Genomic DNA, 24,139 nt, shown 5'->3' on the forward strand with positions numbered 1-24,139 from the left:
CAGTATTAGCAACTTTGAAAGGTATTTTGAATAGTCAGAGAATATGTGATATTTTGCTATGTGATGAGCATGAATTACCTTACTGTATTAATAGAGTTTACTAGACTGTTAGGAAATGAAGAGTTCTGGATTCACATTAATCTGCTTGGTATTTTTCAGGATAATTAAAGAATAAAAGTGTTTATGTCTTACGCCAGTACTTTGCTTTGGACAAAGTTAACAGTGCAAACTGAAATAAGGGATTTCAAACAGAAAGCCTGACTGGCATTGCTTAGCTCACAGATGCAACTTACAGGCACACTTTTTGACGTTTATTGTACTTACTGTCTGTCAGGTACATTAAAAGAGGAAGATCTGAAACAGATTTGAAATGTTTTTTCAAGTTTATTAGTATTGGTGCTACTCATATTAACCATCGGTTCTTTATACAAGTGCGATAATATTGTCCTGAAGATAGCAAATAATATGCTTAAATTTGTAATCATATATTGTAAGTTTATGTACAGTAATGAGATATGTTTTGATTAACAAGAGCCTTGTTTAGGTCCGGGACAGGATACTGTGTGATACCTTGGAGTCTTATGTTTCATAGGGACCTTAATGTCCTCACCCTAGAGGTAACTCTACAATCAGTAAAGGTAAAATTTGCACTGATAGTGGGGGTGAAGAAAGGCTGAATCAATCATTTTTTTTCATGCTAATTAAAGTATTTTTGAAGATTGAACTTAAAAGTCTCAGGTTTTGTAAGTACTTCAAGTGTATAGTTGCATGCTTTCTGCACAGTGCAAATAGAAGCTATTTAAACCACCACATGTGATTTAATACAGTATTTACAGGAATGGTAAGAGCACCAACATCTGAATTCAGAGAATGAATAGGCTCATATGGAGAGAGCAGACCTATTAAATAGGAGGGGTCAAGTGAATTAAAAGTCAAAAGAACAGTTTTCTAGTGAACACATGGCTTAGCAGGCAGTGATATGAGAGCAGGTAAGGGTGGGAGGTGGGACAGCCTGTTATTTCGAAGTGAAGAGCAGCAATCTGAATTAAAAGAAAAAAGGCAGAACTAGGAAGGTCATTAAGTAATTCGCAATAGTAGACAAAAATTTAGGCTGTATTTAGGATTTAGCATTTACTGTAGGCATCAGACATTGTGAAACCTTTTGTACTAAAGTAGTATACTGTCAGCTTCCGGAAGGTGAGCCAGTTTTAATGAAAAAGCTTCCTTTTCATAAAAGCTAAACCCTGTTGCTACTGTGTTAATGAGGTAGTGTATTTTCTGAGGCATATTGAAACTGAGGGACTGGTACCTTCTCACCCTGTATGTCTGACAACAGATGTGGAAACTTCCTAGAAGAAGCTTCCGGTTTTGTTGGGGATAGGGGGCTCTATAGTATCCAGTTAGTTTTAAACATTACCACTATGTTGGGCTTTAAAAATCTAAACCTGTTAACTTTCTGTTTAAATCCTACTTTGAGGGGCAGTTTTCCTTAGAACTACAACTACAGAATGAGACCTGCCAGCTGGCTGCTGCTGACCTCTCATTCTGTGGAATAATCGGGATGAATGCTGAACAAAAAAGTGACTTACTCAGTAGAATGAGGAGAATGCTCCGTAAATGGTCAAGTTGCCGTGTATAACTTTTCTCCCTTTAAATATGCAACAGGAGGAATTTATAGAAAGATTTGTGCTTTTTGATCAGTTTTCCTGTAGGCCTTAAGAAACATGCAGGGGAAATAATAGCCAGGTGTAGATCTCTTTCTCTCAACAAGCTTATTTTAAGGTTGGCTGTTTGCATTAACTCAGTGTACCAGTTTATTCTGCTTGTGTGCTTATGGCCAACTATAAGTAACTTAATGCTTTTGTGAGGGATTAAAATTGTCCAGTCTCTGAAAAAGAAGAAATAACGTGTCTATAGTCATCTCCCACATTTTTGTGGGTACAGGCAATTCTTTAGCCTACAGAATATACTTTCTTTGTTATGAAGCAATAACAACCCTTCCATCCAAACAAAGAAATGGCACTTCAGTATGCATTCTGTTGTAACAAATAGGTTGCTTAAGGGAGAACTTGAAAAGATTAGGAAAACCAGCAAGTAATAATTCCTTGTACTTTGTGAGTTGTTGGGGTTTTTTCTTGGTCTGACTTATTGTTAAAATCATGCCATTTTGGATAAGAGGCTCTTGAGGATACTAATTTCTACTCCCAAAATACAAAATTCTTTTCATTCCTAATGATAGCTCTTTTTGTTTGTTCCAAAAGCTGGTGGTGGTGAGTTCTAAGAGTACTACCTTACCTGTGGAAACAGAAATATGTAGAATGTTGATACAGTACTTGAAAATTATGCAAATAATGTTTTCTATAAATTTTCTATATGGAGAGTTAAGGTGAAGTTCAGAAGAGAGGCCTTGCCTCAGAATTTGACCAAAATTGTGACTAAAAGTTATGTTTGTGAGAAATGTTGCCATTACGGGAATACTGGAATTGGTGAATGCTGTGGTTAGCAAAAGAATCTTGTAGGTGTGATTTACGCTCAAAGTTTTCCATTTTTTGTCGGGGGAGAATGGAGGAGAAAATGAAATCTTGAGCGAAGGATAGGAAGATGTTAAAGGATTTGTCAATAGCACTTTCTACAGAAAATAGAAGTAAGGATTTGACAGGCTTGAAAACTACCCAGTTTCTTTTCACTGTAATGAAAGTTATACATTGGCATACTTTGCATTGGTGACTAGGAGCGTGAACAACAAAAAAATGTTTGAGTTTTTGCTGTCAGACCCAGGAAAGAATTTGTATTTTTGAGTTACTGGTTCTAAAATACACAAGCAAGTTGCCAAGAGAAGCCCTTCCCTTACATGAAACTTAAGTGTGTGTAAATAGTAGCCTAATGCAAACTAAATAAGAAGGTGGCAGACTTGCAGAAATGTGCAGATAAGGCCAATATTTGTTAATCTTCATCTCTCTTTTTTGTTTTGTTTTTGTTTTGTTAACCCATGTGCTTTATCACTTGTCAGACGCTATGTCACAGAACAAAAGAAATTACACAAAAATATGTGATTGTTGAACTGTAAGTGAAATTTAATAAGAAGTCTGGGTACTGGCAGCTAAGGAAACACACTGTACTGAGAGGTAAGGGGAAAAGAAAGAAAATATTGGGTGAATTTGGGTTTAAAAAAAAAAGTTTGATGCTTTTGTGGCAGTTTAAGTTAGATCCTTTCCCATAACTGTGCAAATTCTTCTTGTCAGAAGTTAGGTTTAGCATCTAGATACATAGCTGAATTTGCCTTTTTTAATTATGCAGAGATTTAATGTGAAGGTGCATTTGGTTATGGAAAAGGAACCTTTTTATATTTCCCCCAAACCTTGTGTGGCCTACAGTACACGAAAGATACAGACCTGTATGAGCAGGTCCAGAGGGGTCCACAGCAGTGCTCAGAGGGCTGTAATCCCTCTCCTGTGAAGAAAGGCTGAGAACATTCACGTGTTTCCTCCTGGAGAAGGGAAGATTCCAGGAAGACCTGACTGTGGCCTGTCAATATATAAAGGAGGATCATAAGAAAGGGGGAGAGATACATATTTTTTTTACCAGGGCCTGTAGTGGTAGGACAAGGGGAATGACTTTAAACTGACAGAGGGGAGCTTTAGGCTAGATAGTAGGAAGAAATTCTTTCCTGTGAGGATGGTGACACAGTGTCACAGGCTGCCCAGAGAAGCTGTGGCTGCCCCCTCCCTGGGAAGTGTTCAAGGCCAAGTTGGATGCGTCTTTCAGCAACCTGGTCTAGTGGAAGGTGTCCCTGCCCATGGCAGGGGGAGTTAGATGATCTTTAATGTCCCTTCCATACTGAACCATTTTGTAATTCTATGGAATCATGAAATCGTTCTCTTAATTTCTTATAGTAATAATATTTGAAAAGTAGCAGTTTGATTTTTTTTGACAGTGTAGGTGGATGTACATTTAGCAAGCTCAGAAAAAAACCTAAAAGCTTCCAAAAGAGCCCATCCCCCAAAGAACGTGAGAATTTACTTTGTTCATACATGTCTAACACCTGCAGATTTAATTATATCTTTCCTTCAGTATAATAACAACAATTAACATTGACTAAGAGACTAAAAATAATACTATTTTAAGTTTTATGTGCTTACAGTAATTATACAGAGTGTAAATAAAAGACAGAAGGCAGTTACACTTTTTTCTTAGTTTTGCATCTTGGTTATTTTGAGAAAATCCTCTCATTAAAAATTGAAATAAAGGTAGTTTATGGCTGCATGTTTCTGATTTATCTGCAAATACGGTCATTGCATGTGTAGCTCTATATGCTTGTATGTGTTTGGAATTATTTATCAATGAAAACAAATTAACATGCAACATACAGCAATTATGGGATTGAAATTACAAAATGACTGAAAGTTTTGAGGAAATAATAAACTGTGTATTTCTCTGTGGAATACCTACTTTTATTGCAGTTTTGTTTTAAAATAACAGACTATGTTTAATGTATCGCATTTTAGAATAGGAAATCAATTCGGAAAAAACAACTAAAAAGCAGCCACTACTGACAAAACATCTGGAGAAGTTACTCCCAGCTCTTTCAGTGCTGCTGCTGCAGACCAGATTTAGTAATGGTTATTTATTGAAAGGGTTAAAGAGCAGATTTTGATTACGTATTGTCAGTCCATGATTAGCATCTTTTAGGAAGAGTTAAGTGGTTTGTTAAGCTTTACTGTACAGGTGGCAACTGGAGGAGCTCAGATATAAATTGAATTTTTGGTAGTATCACTGTATTGTTAAGGCAAATTGATTCTATCTTTGCAATAGCAGTGATCCATTTTCACAAAAAAAAAAAGTTGGTTTTGTTTACAGTTCCTTCAAAAGTTTAAAAGTTCAGAAATGTGTCAAAGTACATATGATTACTTTAACTACCCCGATATTTGCTGGAAGACTCACACAGCCAGTCATTCACAGTCTAGGAGGTTCCTCGAGTGCATTGATGATAATTTCTTAATGCAAATGGTGGACGTACCAACTAGGGGAGCAGCGCTGCTAGATTTAGTACTCGCCAACAAGGAGGGTTTGGTCGAAGTGGTGACGGTCAATGGCAGCCTTGGCTGCAGTGACCATGAGATGGTGGAGTTTAGGATCCTGTGTGGGAGGAATAGAATACCTAGCAAAGCCACAGTTCTGGATTTCCGAAGGGCCAACTTTGGCCTCTTCAGTCAACTGCTAAGGGAAGTCTCATGGGAAAGTGTACTAGGCGGTAAAGGGGCTCAAGATAGTTGGTTAGCATTCAAGGACCGCTTCTTCCAAGCTCAGGATCGGAGCGTCCCAATGAGTAGGAAGTCAAGTAAGGGATCTAGGAGACCGGCGTGGTTAAACAAGGAGCTGCTGGGCAAACTCAAGTGGAAAAGGAGAATCTATGGATTATGGAAGGAGGGGCTGGCCGCTTGGGAGGAATATCGGACAGTTGTTAGAGGATGTAGGGAGGCAATTAGGACAGCTAAGGCCTCCTTGGAACTCAATCTTGCTAGTCGGGTTAAAGACAATAGAAAGGGCTTCTTCAAACACATAGCAAATAAAACTAAAACAAGAGGCAATATAGGCCCACTGCTAAACGAAGTGGGTACCCTGGAGACAGAGGATATAAAGAAGGCAGAGGTGCTGAATGCCTTCTTTGCCTCTGTCTTTACTCCTGCAGACTCTCCCCGAGGGCCCCGGATTTCTATAGCCCCAGAAGGAGTCAGGACAAAGGAGGAGTTTGCTTTGGTAGATGAGGATTGGGTTAGGGATCAGCTATGCAAACTGGACATCTGTAAATCGATGGGTCCGGATGGAATGCACCCACGGGTGCTGAGGGAGCTGGCGGAGGTCATTGCTAGGCCACTTTCCATCATCTTTGGTAAGTCGTGGGAAACGGGCGAGGTGCCTGAGGATTGGCGGATGGCAAAGGTCACACCAATCTATAAGAAGGGCAAGAAGGAGGACCCGGGTAATTATAGACCGGTCAGCCTTACCTCCATCCCTGGAAAGGTGATGGAACAACTTATTCTTGACTCCATCACTAGGCATATCAAGGATGAGGGGGTCATTAAGAACAGCCAACATGGTTTTATGAGGGGGAAGTCATGTATGACCAACCTTATAGCCTTCTATGAGGAAGTGACTAGGTGGAGGGATGATGGTAGAGCGGTAGATGTAGTTTTTCTTGATTTCAGTAAGGCATTTGATACTGTCTCCCACAGCATCCTCATAGATAAGCTAAGGAAGTGTGGGCTTGACGATCAAGTAGTGAGGTGGATCGAGACCTGGTTGAAAGGAAGAAGGCAGAGAGTTGTGGTCAATGGTGCAGAATCTAGCTGGAGGTCTGTGACTAGTGGAGTCCCTCAGGGGTCGGTGCTGGGACCGGTGCTGTTTAATATTTTCATCAATGACCTGGATGAGGGAACTGAGTGCACCCTCAGCAAGTTTGCTGATGACACAAAACTGGGAGGAGTGGCTGACACACCAGAGGACTGTGCTGCCATTCAGCGAGACCTGGACAGGCTGGAGAGTTGGGCGGGGAGAAACTTGATGAAATTTAACAAGGGCAAGTGTAGAGTCTTGCATCTGGGGAAGAACAACCCCATGTACCAGTACAGGTTGGGGGTTGACCTGCTGGAAAGTAGTGAAGGGGAAAGGGACCTGGGGGTCCTGGTGGATAGGAGGATGACCATGAGCCAGCAATGTGCTCTTGTGGCCAAGAAGGCAAATGGCATCTTAGGGTGCATTAGAAAGGGAGTGGTTAGTAGGTCAAGAGAGGTTCTCCTCCCCCTCTACTCAGCCTTGGTGAGGCCGCATCTGGAATATTGCGTCCAGTTCTGGGCCCCTCTGTTCAAGAAGGACAGGGAATTGCTTGAAGGAGTCCAGCGCAGAGCCACAAAGATGATTAAGGGAGTGGAACATCTCCCTTATGAGGAGAGGCTGAGGGAGCTGGGTCTCTTTAGCTTGGAGAAGAGGAGACTGAGGGGTGACCTCATCAATGTTTACAAATATGTAAAGGGTAGGTGTCAGGATGATGGAGCTAGGCTTTTTTCAGTGATATCCAGTGATAGGACAAGGGGCAATGGGTGTAAACTGGAACATAGGAAGTTCCACGTTAACATCAGGAAGAACTTCTTTACTGTAAGAGTGACAGAGCACTGGAACAGGTTGCCCAGGGGGGTTGTGGAGTCTCCTACACTGGAGATATTCAAGGCCCGCCTGGACAAGTTCCTGTGTGATGTACTGTAGGTTACCCTGCTCTTGCAGGGGGGTTGGACTAGATGATCTTTTGAGGTCCCTTCCAACCCTTGGGATTCTGTGATTCTGTGATTCTGTGATTAGATGAGAGTTTTCACTTTGCTTTGGATTTCTTACAGGAAGCAGTGTTCTTAGCATTTAAATACAAAGCTTTGGCCACTTACGGGAAATAAATACTTTTTTCTAGTTGAATTTCAGAGTCTTAATATAAAGTAGCTCTGTAATATAGATGCATAGGTTAAGAAGATACATCTAGTCAGCCATCGAAAAGATAGTTTTCCATACGCAGGTTGTTGCAACCTTACCTTTTCAATCTAAGTCTTCAGGGACTTTTCTGCTGGTAGCTAATCTGAGCACTGTGTTCCTTTTTCAACTAGAAAGTTGCTTTTAGTATGACTTCGCTGCAGGAAAGCTCCAGAAAGTGTGGTTTGGGTAAGGGTTGCAGGCTCAAGGAGGGAGGTTCATTGTACATGGTTTACTTTTACTTTGCTGTTACCAGAATTTGTAATATTACCGTGAGTCATTTGATATTTGATTATATTGTTGAAGACTTAAAAAACCTTAGGCAAAACTAAATTTTCTTTTAATTTCTTTTCTGGGGAAGGTAGTAAATCCTGGTATGGTAATAAAGAAGAAATAGTGGAATCAACAGAGTCAGAACTGAGCAGGCAACTGGGACCCTTAATTAAACAAACAATGAGAGTTCTTTTATTTTAAACTTGACAACTAGAAGAGCTTAGATGGCTGTTATGTGAGAAACTGATGTGAAAACAGAGCAGCTTGTAATGGAGCAGCTGTTGATCAGCACCTCTCTTCAACCATGTGTGACAGGCACAAGGTCTTGGTTTCTTCTTGATTTGTGGTTCAAGCTCTCTTCTTTTCATAGCTTGTAGTATTGGTAGGCCATAAACTGTTTACAAGTTTACCTTAGCAGTAAGTGAATAGAATAAGATAACTTTTTCAGAAACTTTTGCAGAGCAGGACAGACTGGGAGCAATAGCAGAAACGCCTTTGGGGTTTTGGTAGACAGCAAGCTGAGCATTAGTTAGCCATACACTCTTGCAGCAAAATAAGCTGACTGCATTATGGAGAGTATTAGCAAGAGTGTAGGCAGCAATGTGAAGGAATTGAGTGCCACTGCCCTGTTTAGCCCTTGTGAGACCACTTCTAGAGAGCTGTATCCCAGTTTGGGGGTCCTCAGTACAAGAAAGATAGTGACATATTTTAGTGAGTCCAGTGGCTGGCTACCAAGAGGAACAGGGAACAAGAGTGCATGACATAATACAGATGCGTGAGAGAACTGGAATCGTCAGCCTTGAGGAGGCTTAGGGAAGCTAGTGGTTATCTTGAGGTGCTTAAAAGTTGTTAGAAGAAAAGTCAGATTCTTCTTGAAGTGTACAATGAAAAGGGAAGAGGCAAACAACACAAATTCTGCAGAGGTTAAATTTGATTATATAAAAGGGAAAATTTCCTGACAATGAGAGTCATCAAACTTCATGAACTGACAATCTGCACTTCCAGTGCAGAAGATGAGTTGTATCCTGGGCTGCATCAAAAGAAGGGTGGCCAGCAGGTCAAAGGAGGTGATTCTTCCCTTTTAGCTGCTCTGTGCCCTAGAGCACTGCATCCGTTTCTGGGATCCGCAGTGTCAGAAAGACATAGTCCTATCAGAGTGGGCCCACAAGAGACCACAACAGTGATCATAGGGCTGGAACTCCTCTCCTGTGAACATAGGCTGAGAGAGTTGGGGTTGTTCAGCCTGAAGAAGAGAAGGCTCCAGGGAGACCTGATTGTGGCCTTTCAATATATAAAGTGTAATCACAAGAAAGATGGAGAGAGCCTTTTTATCAGGGTCTGTAGTGACAGGACAAGAGGCAATGGGTTTGAACTGAGACAGGTTTTAGATTGGACACAGGGAAAAAAATCTTTATGGTGATGGCTTTGAGCAGGAGATGGGACCAGATCATCCCTGTAAGATTCTTCCAACATAAGCAATGTTACGATTTTATCTTAAATAGAAATTTTGTCTTTTTCTTCAACTTTGTCTTTTTGTTCTGAGGATTTTTAAGGGAGAAAGGTAGAATTAGAGTAGCATCAAGGAACTGCTGAGTCAAGTCAGTACGTCATAGCTGGGAATATGTGGTATAAGGCAGCTGCTGTTTTGTAAGACTGTTTGCGTATTGGATTTCTAAGAGTGATTGGGTCTTGTTTTTTGCACTGCCCTTCCACATCCTTGGTGAGATCCTTCTTACAGTGTTGTTTCACAGATCTGATGCTGAATACCTTACCTTGGTCACCTCCTTAGCCCTGCTGCGTTGTAGTACATCCTGTCCTAGATGTGTTTGTTTTTTTGTTGTGCCTGGTTTTTCCCAGTTTGGGAAAAATTGTCTTATATTTGGATGCACATTGGTGCTGCTCTTCAGGTTTGACTCTTGGGTGCAAATAATAGTGAAGAAGGAATTTCTGTTCCTTATCTGGCTTGAGACAATTATGTTTCGTGCAGGTGCTCCCTTGTATTCTATAGTTTGCCAAACACTTTAACACCACTAAAACCCCAAAGTAATTAGCTAGTGGTAATGAGAAGATGGGTAGGGGTAGTTGAATTGCAGATGAGATAAGAAATTACTGAAATGTGTATTGATAGTAGGTGTAAAATTGAACTAGTTTGGTGGGTTTTGGTTTGGTGGGGGTTTTTTTGTTTGGTTTGCTTGGTTTTTTGGTTTGGTTTGAGGTTTTTTTTGTTGGCTTTGTTTTGTTTTTTTGTGAGAGATGTGATATGAGAGTGTCAGGTGGATAGCTGTAAGTCATAAAATAAACATGTTGGATATGTATCTGTGTATATTTGATCCTACCCTTTCTAAGGTAAGCACAAAGGTAATGCCTGAACTTGTACAACCTTATACTGCAGTCTAACCAAGCCCCAGTGTGGTTTGGCCTGAGAAATTCTAACGGTCAGTGTGTTTTGGGGGATGAACAGACATTTCCCCCTACCATGGATTTGGAAAAATATTCTTGGCTTAAATTGTGGTTATGTTTGGAATATGAAGAATAGCCTGAACAAAGTGAATAGTGGGCAGAGAGCATGTGAGATGGAACAGATTCAATTTATCAAATGTCTGATACTATTGCTTCTGTAACAGGAAGAAGTAAAGATAGACAATGAGAAGAAAGGATGGGAGGCAAAGTTGAGGTTGTGAAATATTTACTTTACAGGTATCATGAAGTAAATTTTTGTAAAGTTGGTTGCAAGCTTTGTTTAGTGTTCAGGTGTTTTCCTCCCATGTATTTATCATGGAGGTTTGTACAGCAGTAGTTGGACATCTAGCTATGCAATTTATGTATGTGTTTACATATATATTTGTAACACAGAATTGTTCCCCCTGTGATCCAGTTTCACTTTAAAATCAAGCCACAAGTTTGCATGTTTAAAAATTATTCTGGAGTACCAATATCTACCTGAATCTCAAGACCCCAGAAGTTGCTGTCAAGGAATACATTAATTGAAGTCTTGTTGTTATAAGCCTGATGGACTGTGTTGTCATACTTGATGGAGAGCATGTATATGTGTATATGTGTGTGTATACATGAATATATATATTTAAATATGTAAAAATTGGTTTTATTGATCCATGTATAATCTTTTTAACCTGAGAACCTAATTCTTTAAGTATTCATTCAGCAAGACAAGATTCTCTTTTCTTTTTTGTCCCACCTCTAACCTGGAATTTTTATTTATTTATTTTTTAAAATCAGTTTGTATATACATCAGGCAAGGTAGAGCTGAATGTAGTTTTGTTAGTTTTAATGAAGCTGTGATAGTTTATTCTGCATGGTGGTCTCCAATAAGGATCTTCCTAGGCATGTTTTGTTTATTTGGAAAAGAAAAAATTAAGAGGTTGTGTGCCTGTATATTATGTAAATACAGATTTTAGAGTGATCTTTTGTTTCCTAACTGTTTTCGCGTGTTTTGTTAATATTTGAAAGGTCTTCTTTGTAGGTTTTATGAAGGTAATTTGTTTAAAACAAGCACAGCAATGCAAAAGATGTAGAATATAGAGATTTTAGTATTCTTGTACCGTTCAGACGAAGTAAAGAAATGGTATGTTACAGCACAGCTTAAATGCGTATCAGTTGAATAAAGCATGGGCTTAGAGCTTGTAGAGAGGTTCTATGTATCATCTGTTTTAGATGTATTACAGAGGTGATGTCAAGGTGAAAGCAGACTTGCAGAATGGTTGGAAATCATTGATATTCTGACTCTGAGGCTGTAAATGGCTCTGTGGCAGATGGAGTCTTTGTCAAGGAAGAAAAATGGCAGCTCTGGAACATCATAGATGTTTTTGCTTAGCAGCTCAGCACATAGGCTGTGACCTTCCAGTGTTGAGGAGTTCCTCCTGTGCTTTAATAAATTGTCTTGCACTTTTATTCCTAAAAGTAGATAAATAATAATCATCACAATTCAGTATAATTTGGGGTATTTCATGATGAAAAAACATAAGCACACCTGATCGCCGTATTTTTTAAAAGTAAGCTTTGACGGATGCTTGCAGTTTCTGCATGAAGTGCTAGAAATAGCTTTTAAATAAGCATTGTGTGTTACTGAAAATGAAGGCGTGTGTGTTTATGTGCACAGATACAACTACTAGTGCAGCACAGTACTAAAACTGTATAGGTGAACTGTTAATACTTTGGAATATGATTTTAAGCCACAGCAAAAAAAATGGAGAGTGTTAATTTTTAGAATATGGTCATACTGTGGACCTTTGTATTTATTTTATTCCAGCAAAATGCAGCAGTTTGGACTATATATTGAAGAAGCTATTTCTGATTAGCTCAGTGAGGATAAATATGGTTGATAAATTCAGTCTTACTTCTGGGTTCATGTTTTTTCTTTATTGATAAGTATTCGAGTGTACATCTTTTAGTACCTGGCAGCATCTAATTCTGTGTACTGTTGATATGGTTTCATCTGTGTTTTGTTATGAGGTTGAGGCTGTATTTATAGAATGAGAGTTCACTTTTATCTGGTAACTTGTTTCTATATTCTCATTCCTATTAACTCAGTTGTGCCAGATTGTGTCAAGTTATGAAGTTTGATGTCCTGTACTCAAGATATATGCATGATTGCCTAGTGTCAGCAGTTATGTACCAGAAATCACATATTTCATATGTACAGTAGGTGTGGATATCTTACAGATTTTTCTCATTTAATAATTTGAATTAAGGCTATATCCTTTAACAGTTCTCTATATTCATAGGTACCACATATGCTAGTTTGATCTCTAGTAAAACCATTGTTGTCAGTTGTTTGTAGTATATAGCTTCAGGAGCCTATAGCACCTTGCAGAGGATGCTCAATTGGAAAGTTGACCTGTATTACAGAGTAATAAGTCATTGTTAAAAGTGCAGGCATTTCACAACTATCACCTGCCTGCCATACTCTTTAGCCTACTTGACAATTGTTAGAATTATAGAAAGCAATCACTGTTCATCACAGAAGAAAATGACCCAGCACTTTAAAGGGTCAAGGTTGTTGCATTAGAGTGTCTCTTTTCCAAACCCTGGAGGTTGTATAGTCTGCTTTTAAAGGTAAGCCCACTATAATTAACTGTGCCTCAATCTATTCAGTTTCAGTCATTCTGAGGTGTAACATGGATGGCTTTTTGACAGAAGGACAAATGCTATGTAATTGAACCGAAAACATTTTTGTTAGCGTGTGATTGAAAATAGTCTTCCTACATCCTTTTATTAGGACCTTGTAATGCACGAATGAGTGTAAGACCACTTCATGTGACATATGCCTCGATGTTTATATCATGTAGCTGCATATATTTAAAAGTGAGAGAAATAGAATGAAAAATAAGGCCACGTGTTACATGCTTTCAGCTTCCAAAGCTCTTGATGTCATAAGTGCTTGTTAACTTAGAGCACGTATGAAGAGAGTTTATGGAAATTTTTATGCTTTCAGTTACTTACGTAGCTCATTGCGTCCAGTACCTTAATGGTTGCGTACTGATGATGTGATGTGACTGGCTCTGGGGATGTTTAAATCCATTTTCAGACATTTCATGATTTTTCTCCTCTTGTTTTTAAATGGTCTCTTGTGCCTTCTGTTTCCTGTTGTGATGGCCATCGTAACTATAGAATGAATGACTGAATGAATTCCTTGTGTTGTCAAGATAAAATTGGAAAATAAATTACAAATTACTTTTGTTTATTCCAAAGGAGTTTTGTGTGCAGTTTTGCTATACTGAAACTAACAAATTGGCGGTTTGTCTTCATGGAATTAGGGTTTTGGAGTGTTAGTTGAAAAAGAGGGAAGAAAAAGCAAAAACCAAACAACACAACCCTACCAAAGAAACAGCAAAGATTTATTTTCTACCATTCTGTATTTTTTGGTATGACTTTGGAACTTACCAACAATAAAGCTAACTTGATAGTGGCGTTATAGTAATGAACTCTTCAAAATGAGAACAGTGGAAAAAAAACTAGTGGGTTTTATTATCAGTTTTTATAGTTTAGGGGTGAATTCAAAACATAGTTTTATGCGGTTGTAGCTAGGGCTGTAAATAGGTTGCTTTTTCTATGAAACCTAAGGCAGCGTATATCCCACAAAGCCAAACATGGTATTAGTATAATGAGAAAAAAGGGTTTTTGAAAGACTTTTGTGATGTTTTAATTTTTATGGTCAACTCTGAGTAGTAGAATAAGGAATTCCATTCAGTATTCATCCCTTTTTCACTCAAGTGTTTTGTATAACTGCATATACTGCATGCTTATACATACTGTTACTGATCTTGCTGGATTGTTTTATTTGGTTTCATGATGATTTTGCATGTTTATGCAAAGCAGTTGTGCTTTTATTCATGTAATGGTTTTAAATTCTGTTTCTGTTTAATCATTAGATAAATGTAGAAAAGATTTTTTTAAATGTGTTGTTCCTATATTAAATTCTTGTACTAATTGGTGTGCTCTGAAAGTATAGTTTGTCCAAGTGACACACAATTTTTATTAGATATTCCTCCTGTTTCCGCAGAGAAATGAAACTCCTTTGTCTCCTTAGCACCCATTGATTTTTCTTTCAAGGCTATGTTAACAATACTGCAGAACCCATGCAATTAGAATCTACATTTAGCAATAAACAGAGAAATAAATTTTGTAAAATAAAGTGGTGTACGTACGGTGCTAACAAAATATTTTGCAGTATTGCTGTACTTGAGTCAGTGAAACCAGGAGGAGGACAAGATACTGAAAGGTCGAGGGAAAATGAGAAAAAGAACAAACGACGCAAAAAGAAAATGACACTGAGGTCTTGGTTTGATACATATGTATTCCAGGTTGATGGCTGATTTCATTAGCAAATCTCATTGTTATGCAATGCCTGTTCTTCTGCAGCAAAATGAATATTGTATTCTCAGAGGGTCTGCGAGTGTGTGTATGTGTATTATGATGATAGATAAAGAATATATATTTATAGTTCTAACATTTCAAAACTTCTGAAGAGTCCTTATATTTTCAAAATATTGTTATATTTCGATTTCCTGATAAAATGATAAATTAATGGTTATTTTTATGGAAAAAAGCAGTTTTACCCTGCATTTCTTTGCCATGCTTGCTACCTTTGTTATCTTTCCCTCCAAACCTTCAGTTTGACTAAATAATAGTTAATGCTGAATTCACCATATCAGAAATTAAAATTTAACTATAAGACTACTAGTCTCTGTAATGCTTTTTAAAATGGATGTCAGTAATGCATATAGAACATCGAAACAAATGTCACCTTGGTCTCAAATCTCATCAAACGCAAATCTTTGTATTTAATTAGAATATACTGACAAATATTAAAAACCCTGTTTATTGCAAGATAACAATTATTATGAAATTTATTATGAAATAATGTATTTTGGTACATACAGCAATGGGGTACTTAAGATACTGAAGTGCTTTAGTTTCTTTTGTTTCCAAGTTGCTAGTTAAAACTACTGTTTCAGTAATATTAAGACATTTTGATGAACACTGTTCAAAATGAGAAGGAACATATGAGAAGGTTTTGATGCAGGAAAATGAAAATGCACTGAAATTACGTAACTCAGGCATTTTCCTATGCTCTTCCAGAATATTCCCTGTATGAACTGTGTGGGGTCAAAATCCAGTAGCAAATGTATGAAATGCTACTAAAGAAATAATGACTTAGGATTTTGAGTGGTTTGGTGATTGGTTCTAGGTAATGAGACAGCATGAAGAATGCTTTTGGGCAGTGTAGTAATGTAAAGAACAGACTAGTTTTGGGGTTTTTTTTTTTTGGTCACATGCATTTGAGTTACTATGGCTGCCTCATTCTCAGTTATATTTCTGTAGTGGCTACTGTCTTTATTCCATTTCCAAGACACTATTTTAAGGATCAGATTGATAGATGAAGGGTCCTTGCTTTAGGCAGATAGTTCAGTGAGGACCAAAGGGCCTTTAAAATGAAGCTAAATCATGAGCAGTATGACCAATATATGTGAGCAGACCATGGAGGCAGTAGAACAAAGAGAAGATAGCTGCCTCTCTTTCCAGTTGGGAAAGCAAGCCTCTTTCCTCTGCTTTGGTAGGACCATAATCACTGTAAGGATGTAAATTACTTAGGGTCAGCTGATGGCTTTTTAAGATTAGTTGGTTTCGTTGTTTTTTGATGGTGAGAAACTAACTGAAATGAGATAATCTGTGTCTTTATGTGTCTTAATGTTTCCAGATGTGGAGACCAGTTTCAACATCCAGTGTTCCTCTGTGTAACAGTGGAACGGTCTCTGCAGTAACATATGTGGGGAAAAAATTATACTGAGGCTTGTGAGTATTGTCAGAATCTAATTTATAGGGACACAAATAGGATGTGCTTTGGTATGCTGTTGTGTAAAAGGCTCTCAGGAGTAAAAAGTCTTTTGGCACAGGCTGAATATGAGGAGGAAAGTTGGGTGGTTGGTGTTCCCCCCTGCCCTCCTCTCCCTCTGTAGTTTAGTTGGAGTTCAGTTCTATCAACTTGTTAGCATTTCTTGAGTAAAAAGATGATTCAGAACTTCTAGCGTCCCACCCCAAGAGTTCTGCTGTCCCCCATTATTTCTGTAAGTAATGAATTACCCATTTTGTCCCCTCGTTATTTGTCCATGCAGCTAGTGTCTGCATGTTAAACTTTTAGAAATAAATATATTATTTAATGCACTACAAAGATGACTAAGGGAGTTAATACTCTCCCAAGCTATTGCTGCAGGTTATATTCACAGGTGATGCTGGATTTAGGTATTGCATTTATATTCATACATGTTTACTATTTTAAGTGACTATTTTTGCGCTGAAGTGATCTCATCAAGGTATGATGTGAAATATTGATTTCTGGCTTTGCTGGTACTCACTTGGGGTTGCATAGATTGTATGTTCTCGGGTCAGTGTAAGCAACATTCATGGCTTAGCTGCTTTTATATTTATCACAGGGTAAGCTATGAAGTTCTAAAAAAAGCCTTCATTTGGAATAGGCTACCTGAATTATATAGATAGCTCCAGAGAGGCTCAGATCTCTCTTTTGGGGTTGGTACTTGTTTTCTTGCTCAGTGTTGAGGTGCTGCTTATACTCGGTGTGGTGTGATTCTTTCTGAAAGTTCTTTGCAGGAATCGTAGCATACCAGGATCTGTAAGAAGCTGTTGATGTTTAAAAAAAAACCCCAACAAACAACTCGCAAAACAGTAAAGTTTTCAGTATTTTGTATTTATGACCATAGATTTAGTTTCCCTGGACAATGTTTGCAATCTCAATAAAAGAACACTTTAATATTTTACTCACAGTTATTGTATGTATTATTTAAAAAATACTTTAAAATTTATTTTTCAATACCCATATTTACAGCTAGACCCATATTCGGTGTTTATAGTTCAAATTTGCGATGTAGAAAACTGATAATCTTTAAAAAGCTCCCAGAAAGACACTAACTGTTCAGTTTGGCTCCACAGGTTGACACTGACATTTTATGAGGGCAGGTGCTGATGGTGTTTAAGGCATAGCTCAAGCAGTAATTTTTTTATTTATTTTTTAATCTCATATTTCAGTATTCTATTAGGCCTGTTTTATAAACATAATTTTTTCATGGACCTGAGGTGCTGGACACCAGTATTTTCAAATGCTGTAGAATTTGTCCGAGAACATCAATTGCTGAACCATTTTTCTTACTCTTAACATGGAAGTAGTGGGTTGTAGTTCAGTGTATTTAGGTTCTCTAATAGTTGTACTGGTAGAAAACAAACCCCTGCTTTTAACATCTTGCACAGATTATAGTTTAGGTAGGGTCTTACTCAGCCTAGAGTTCAGAAACCAAGTATGGGCCTTCTGCTTGGCTGTTTTCAATGTTAAAAATATTTTTATTTCCCTTTCCTTCACTGCTACCTCAATGCAAAACAGCTGTTCCAGAGTAAATATTTTTCCCATTATGAGCCATATGGATTGAAATAACTTTAGAAAAATCATTTGTAAGCTAGTATTTTAACTATTGTACATGAATCTACCTGAATCTCATAAGACTCAAAGTCATGGTGGCTGAATTTCAGTGTGCAGGTTTCTGGAATTAAAAGCAATTCCTAGATTGAGACTTTAGATCATCAGCTCCTAAATTTTGCTGTGAGAACTTGGTTGCAATGCTAGTAGGACCAAACTTGTCTTCATTATATACAACATACATTGCTTCTTAAAACTGAAACTACCAAGAAGAGTGTGTTGGTATTCCTTGTCTTTGCAGAAGGCTTCTCATCTGGTGGTTTGGATTTTTACTGTTTTCTTCAGAAGCACTGAATATTGTTTGATAAGACTGCTTTCTCTTTTTTGTTAAGATGAGTAGCAGTAGAAAACAAGATGAGTGAAATGCTGAAGTTTTGATGTGGTTTTACTTAAGGGAATGCGTGGTATCCAGGTGTTTGATTAGGAAATTGTGGCTGTGCTACTTACAACAAGCACAGCTTGCAAAAGTTACACTTTGGGTATTGTTTTGGTTGCATAGCTCCCTCTTGTTAATATATTTACCTTGTCTGGGAGTTTGTGGCGGCACAAGCTGCATCTTCAGTAGCAGGGTTTGCTGATGGAGATACACCTTGTCATATGTCATAATCTTTCCATTAATGCTCTATTTTTTTTTATAGCTTTCCTTTGTTCCTTTTTTAAGCTTAATGTGGAAAATAGCTGCAATGTATTTATGTCATCCTTATTTAGAAACTTTAATGTTCCGTTTCTCAGTTTGTTTCTTCAGACATGTTACTTTGGTGTGTTCCCTTGGGTAGCTTTGTTTCATGCTGCTGTTTTTCAGGGAGGGAGAATTAATCAATTGATTGATCCACACCTTTCCTCTGTCTTTGCGTATTTCCTATAGTATGCAAGTAATCTTTTATCTTACTTCACGCTAAAGTTCAAGCCCTTGTGCTGTTGTGCTACGGGCACTGTAGCATTTTCACTTGCATCAGCCTGTTGTGTAGTAAGTTGATTGTATTTATCCTGTAAAGAAATTCTGTCTTCTGTCAGTGGACCATATGCTTTATTCTAGTTGCTTAGGAGTCGCAAGATTATAGGTAGGAAACAACTAGCTTTTCTCACTGCCATGTATTTAGTCCATGTGTGATTATTTTTCTTGACTAGGAAAATTGTCAAGCAGTTTTAAAAAAGGGTGTTTTTTTTTTTTTTTGGTCCCCTTTAAAAATTATGTTCCGTAAGTCAATTTTTATAATTTCTGAATAGTGTTAGTACATTTCTTTAATTGCGCTTTTTGGAGATTGATGCGTAAATTCTGAGCACAGCATTTGTTTTTTCCAGTTTCAGGTTTTTCAAGGGTTGATTCAGGTTACCAACCCTAGCACTTTCTCCTACCAAAACAGTTTTGCGAGCTGTTTGCTCTTGTGTGTGTGTGTGTGTGTGTGTGTGTGTGTGTGTACATAAGAATCATTTAAAAGAAAATAAAATACTTCTCTTGGGCTTGGTTTAAAAAAGAAAACAACCAAGTACTGCGCTGATGAGTATGGAAAGAACGTCCTTCATGGTTCAGTTACTTTTATGTTTTTTTGCTACCTTGTTGCCCCACGTAATTACAGAGCAGCTAAAGCTGCCTGCCTGCTTGCGCTGGCTTTGGTGATGCGTGCGGGAGCGTTCACTGGTGATCTGAGTGCTCCACCTGCCTTGCAGTTTGTTTACCAGGAAATCAAGATGTGTAAACTGCAGGAAGTACTGTTTGACCCTCTCCGACAGTATCTCATTACAATAATTGCTAATCTCTGAATAAGACAGCCATGTTTTGTGTGTAACACAGAGGGGAGGTTGTGGTGGATTTTAGATGCTTTCTCAAATACAGCTTTGAAATGCTTGCTTGCGTTTCGTTCTCAGGGTAGCTTTTGACAATAAACGTCTGGCGACCTTTGGGCTCAGCAAAGCTCCGGCACGATAGCATGTGCTTTCTTCCTTCTTGAAGGGAGGAAAAAAAGCAACAAACCAACACCAAAACCCCAGCTTGTTGTTTTGGAGTGCTGTCTCTAGCGACAGGATAATGGCTACTTCCTGATTAAACCACTCTCCACAGTAAGCTGTTAATGTTCTGTATCTGTTCTTCTGTCATGCCAAGTGTTCAGTGCTTTTCTTCTGTGCTTCCTTCCCTCTCCCTCCCTCTTCCCCAGGTTAATAGTTTGAAACGTTTACAGATTGAAGAAGAATATATAGAGTTGCAACTTTCAATTTTTCAGTATTCTGAGACAGACATACTGCTTCTTTGTAATGTTTATCTGATAGTAGTGATGAGCAAATATATCTGATCTTCATGAGAGTAAAAAAACCCAAAGCATTGAAGTCTGTTAGGTGCTAGACAACTGGTATTAACTTCAAGAAGAATTCTGATGAATACTCACTGGACAATTACAGTGACATAAATTGCATGTGTTTTATGCAAATGCTGAAGTATTGGTATTTCATAGCTCATTTTTATCAGTTGCAGAATTGCTTAATGTCTGACAAACTTGTTTTTCAAGCAAAACAAAACAGCCTTTTTGTTAGCTTTCCTTATATGCAGAGGAAATGTGCTGTTTCTGTATTTATTACAGTTGATGTGTTATTTTTACTGCAAGTAATCTGTCGGCTCTTGCTTGTGAGGACTAGGTGGGTGTGACAGCTATCACTCAGTGCACAAGTCCAGTTTTATTTTGCTCCATAGTATCAGTCTAACAGATTTGTTATTGTAATTGATGGTCGCAGTGCATTTTTGGTCTTACTGTGCTCGGTTAAATGGGTTTACAATGATTTTTTTTTTTTTAAATGTTGGTCTTATCGTACACTAGTAGAAATGACACAGAATTTGCAATAAGTGGCACTGTATGCACAGTGATTAATGTTACAGAACCAACGCATGTTCTTGGTAATTTCATGAGAGTTTATGAAGGTGCTAAGTAAGATTTTACAGTAACAATATAAATTCATATTAAAGTAATACTGTGTCTTTCTTTTTTTAAGCTAGTTAAAGTGGGGAAAAAAACTGTACTGAATTCTTAACCAAAATCATTGTTGTTGTTCAAAATGTCCACTTTTTCTATTACCATACCTTACGAATCTGATTTTACTGTGGAAAGAGGATCATATATAGTTTCATTTAGTAACAGGAGGTGTCCACTATGTTTAAAGATACTGGAACTGAAAATGAGATCTAGAGAAAAATATGGTTCAGTTAAAAGAAGTAGGTATTTTTATAATAGTTAAAATACATTTTCAAATTGAATAGCCATTATTAAAGAACTTGTAAAGTAGACAGCATGTATGAGAAATACATGTTTGTTCACACTGAGAAGAATGAGTAGGTAAGGAGGAGACAGTGTTTATCCAGCTTGGTGTACAAAGAGGTTTTTGGAGATGCTTGACCTGTTAGTTCACCTGGATTGTTCTATATAGAGAAAAGGGTGTGGACAATAGAGTGGCTAGAACATGTAGATACAGGTCTACTTTGAGGGGAACGAAGCAGTAAAATGCCATGGGGAAGAAAAGAAGAGGGACACAACCTACATTAACTTGTGAAAGGGCTTCTCTTCTCAAGTGGTGGTGAAGACCTGGTATTTCAAAACTCTCCTACAAAACAAGAGTCTCTTAAATTTTTTAACAAAATACTGAACTTCTCCTGTTACCAGATAAAATTCTATATAACTTTGTGTTCTAAGTTAAGTAGTAATGCTCGATACTGACAGTGTTTAAGAAATGTCCTAAGTTGGGTGCCAGTGAAACGTGTGTTGTCTTCTGGCAGGCTTGCACTCCCTCGCTGTGTAACTGGCTTCTTGTACCCCTGTCAGTTTTTTCCAGCATAATACATACAGTACTGGCATGTTAAAAACATTTCCCTTGCTATTTTAATTTTTTTGCATGCTCTGTCTCTATAAAGTGTCTAAACTCAAAGCTCAGTGCGTCACAGCTGAACGTGTTGGCTCAAAGCTTCAGCTTAGCTTACTTAACCAAACTGGATTCCTGTAAAACAGGAGGGGCAGCCCTGATGGGTGCTGCCTTTCTGTGCCTGTCAGTTCTGTGTCCCACAGAGAGGGAAGTGGTGGGGGCAGCTGCAGTGGAGGATGCAGCTGCTCTTGCTGCAGAGGGAAGGACAGATACTACTCCAGGGTGCAGCCACAGGCTGTCACTTGTGCACTTGGTGTTGCTGTCCTCAGAAGTGAGTGCTTTGTGGCAGGAGTGGGGGCTGCTTAGGCTTCTTCTTCCGCATCTTGCCAAAGAGGCAAGCTATGGTTCTAACTTTTAGTCGAATATGACCATGATGTACCAGCTTGCCTTTGCAGAGTGCCTTTAAATTCTGAAAGAATAGTTTATGGGAATACTGTGTACCACTGTTAATCTTTAAATTATTACCAAGCTTTGCCAAGAAAACAACACCTGATATAGCTGAAATGGACTCTGGTATTTAGTATTCTTTAATAATGTAGGAAAATGTAATGTTTACCAGTGGCTTTGGTAGAAGCCTGAGATCTAGATACGTATTTTGACAGTACTTTTGTTTTTGTAGATGGAAATATGGACAGTTTATTATCTTATTTCTCACCAGTATGTGGAAATAAAAATGCAATCTGTCAGGTTCTTTATGTTTAACCACTTCCTTCAAGTGTGTAAATAACTTTGAGATGTCAGATCTGCATCTGCTTGGTTTGTAAGAACAATATTGTGAATGGAGTCAGCAAGGATAGTGTTCTGACGTGGTAATGACTGTTGTGGCTCCTGTTGAGGCTTGGTTTTATTACGTTGTATGTCAAGAACCCCTTGTTATTCCTTCTAGTTACTCTTTTAAGGTAAGGGATAGTTTCAGTGGACTCCCTTCTCCCTTGTTGTTGTTGTTAGGTTTGTTTTACTTAAATGTCTCAGTTATTGTAAAGATCATAATGCCTTAAAGAAACAATGAACAAATCAGAAAGCTATTTTGGAAATGAGGGTGGATGCCAGTGATGAAGCTGATGTAAATCAATGGGTAGTACAGAACACTTCCTTCTAGAACTGGTTCTGGGTTTCCAAAGAGACACGTGAGTGGAACAATGTTAATGTAGAAACCATTTATCTCTGTCTCAGACTTGCTGCCTCAGACTCTTAGTGGGAACCATTGCATTCCTGCTAGATGACACCACAAGGTGCTTTAAGAGTTTGAAGCTGAAGAATTAGCATTCCTCAGTGATAAAATTCTTAAATCAAGGTGCCAGAAGTCACTTAATGACATGAGAAGCTGATAGACTTCTTCACTATCACATAGGCTAAAAGTCGTTTTTGCTGGCATTGGAGAACTGAATGTACAATTTAGATGTTTGGATTTTTCTCTTTGTTTAAATGTAAACTATTAATATTAGAGTAATGAGACTGAAGTTTGATGCTACTGTGAAACAAAATCAGGACCCAGCACAAAGCCTGGGACTGGTGCAGGTACACGTTCAGAAGATTTTTTTTTCTCCTGAGTGCTTTTCTGGAGCTCTGATTTAGTATCCAAGAACTCATTTCTCATCAGTGTATGCTGGTTGTTTTAGCAATTTAGGTGTAAAATAGTATCTTAAATTGTTAATGATGAAAAACCTCTCAAAATAGTAGCAACTAATGCAGACTCCAGACTGTTTATTATAGAATTGATTGACATCCTTGCCCCTTCCTACTTGTTGACATACATGAGTTGTTATGGTAGTCTGTAAGTTTAGGACTGCAAGGTAAAAAGGAATCCTTTTCTCTGCATCTTTATTGTTTGAAAGATTTACAGGAGTGTGCCCATGAAGTAGTTCCAAGTTGGTTACTATGACTAATGTGGAGTTTATACATACACATAGATATATGGGCTTGTAGTTGCTTCTTCCCCAAATTATCTTCCCCTTAGGTTATGCTTTTAAAGTTTAACTGTTTCGATTGACATTTTCACATTTTCTCTGCCCATTTTCTTTTTTTTTTTTAATATGTGCTTTTTTTTCCTCAACGTGTAGCAAAATAATACCAAAATGGGAAAATGTGTTTTGTAGTGAGTTTTTTGTATATGTGTGTTAAAACAGATATGTTAAGTTTCACAAAGATAGGCAAAGTTCAGTTACAGAAATCCTGACCAGTATGTTTGGCACAAGCATGAATTTTAGGACTTTGGAATTTGAGCAGTTGCCAGACAAACCTGTGCCAGCTTTTGCCATCAAAGGTTCCTCTGTTGGTTCTTTTTCTCAAGCTCTGTTGGCACCTGTAATTGGAGCTAAGGCTGGATTTTGAGCTTGAGGAGTTGATTTCTGGCTTTTGAAACATGGGAGAGGTTTACAATATGATGGCTAATCTGGCACCAAGTTTGAGTGACAAAAAGTCAGCAAAAAAAGCAGAAACTGTACTGCTGAC

General features: G+C 38.1%; 1 protein-coding gene across 5 annotated transcripts in view; it reads left to right on the forward strand.

The window, feature by feature from the left end:
- BAZ2B (bromodomain adjacent to zinc finger domain 2B) overlaps window positions 1–24,139 on the forward strand; it is a 136,397-nt gene that overhangs the window by 38,568 nt on the left and 73,690 nt on the right. The window lies entirely within an intron of this gene.

Source organism: Lathamus discolor, chromosome 3 (genome assembly GCF_037157495.1).
Source record: "Lathamus discolor isolate bLatDis1 chromosome 3, bLatDis1.hap1, whole genome shotgun sequence".
Lineage (NCBI taxonomy): Eukaryota > Metazoa > Chordata > Aves > Psittaciformes > Psittacidae > Lathamus > Lathamus discolor.